Source organism: Eurypyga helias, unplaced genomic scaffold, assembly GCF_000690775.1.
Source record: "Eurypyga helias isolate BGI_N326 unplaced genomic scaffold, ASM69077v1 scaffold27775, whole genome shotgun sequence".
Lineage (NCBI taxonomy): Eukaryota > Metazoa > Chordata > Aves > Eurypygiformes > Eurypygidae > Eurypyga > Eurypyga helias.
The window spans coordinates 9,271-10,727 of NW_010251189.1; positions in this window are offsets into that span (position 1 = coordinate 9,271).

The window sequence follows — 1,457 nt, forward strand, 5'->3', positions numbered from 1 at the left end:
CAGGACTGCACCAGGGCACCTCATTGCCAAAATCGGGCTAAAAAGGTCCGGCCACGCCGGAGTCCTCGCAGGGGTTTGGCTCCACGTTGCTGCTGCTCTTCTCATGGATGAGGGATGGAGGAGTGCGTGCTTCCCTGACAGCGTGGCTGGCTGACTCACCAATACCGCCTGTGCCTTCTCCGTACGGAGATGCTGCTGCCCAGGGACAGAGCTTAAAGGATGTGTGGGAGCCCTGGAAAGCGCGCACAACGTGGAGCACGGGCGGCTGGAGCCCCCAGCAAGCAGAGGGCAGGCCAAGCACCCAGACCCTTCCTCCCCATCTTCCACGCCAAGCGCCAGGAGATTTTTTCCGCCTCACCGGCGCAGCCTGGTACAGCCCCTGCAAGCAGCTGTGCCCTGACACCGCGCAACGAGGTGGTGCGAACCGGGCACGGCTCCAGCGCGCGGAGGAAAGCGAACAGGAACACTAATAGGAACCAGCTGAGGACCAGTGCACCGCTCCAATCCTCTCCCCAACAGCTCTTGCCGCTAAGGGAAATGCAACTGGAGGTTTCCCCCCCACCCCTCCCAACTCCTAAGGATTCTTTTTTTTCCCCTTTAATTAAAAACACACGCACGCACGCACAAGCTGCTCTTGAACACTGACCCCCTCCGATGCCTGGAGAGAGCCTGGATACCACTGGATGCCAGAGCTGGGGTCCTTCTCAACCAACCATTGCCACCGAGGTCTGCGCTGGGTGCCGCATGGAGCCAGAGACATTTCCTGCCCCTACAACTCTGAGGAACTCCAACTCCGAGCTTCCTGCCTATTGCCATCTGCCCTTTCAGATGTATTTTCCTGCAGCTTCTTGGATTTAATTACACTTGGCTATTAATACATTTTTAATGACACTCCAGGCACACGGGAAGCGTGTGCCTTAGGAGGACACGCACACACATGTATGTATGTTAAAGTACACCCAGCTCCGCCACCTCCGCGCTCCCGTGCCCATTGCCAGGTGCCTGGTGAGGGCACAGACACCACCAGCCTCGCTTTTCCACCCAAAACCTGTCAAAGAGCGGGAAAAGGACCCCCATGTCAGGTAGCTACTGGCTACTGGCAGCAAAGCCCTGCCAGCTCAGGACAGCCGAGCCCCATCCCGTGTCCCGTGTGGGAGCCCAGCCCCGAATCCCAGCTCCCAGCCGAACCTGTGCTCATCCCACGCAAAGGTGTAACCCGAGTGAGACCTTCTCCTGGGAGCAGCTACTCCTGGGAGCAGAGGCCCGCCGAACAGCCCTGGGTGCTGGAAGGGGTGCAGCACCTTGCGGGACAGACTCCAACGGGGCGAGGGATGTTGGGGAGACACTTTGCATTGACAGTGACTGTCTGAGGGGTCCCCAAAGCCTGCGGGGGGGTATGTGGGGGGCGTCAGACCTTTGCGCACCTGATGGACCCCGATTATACCCCGAGAGTGGGG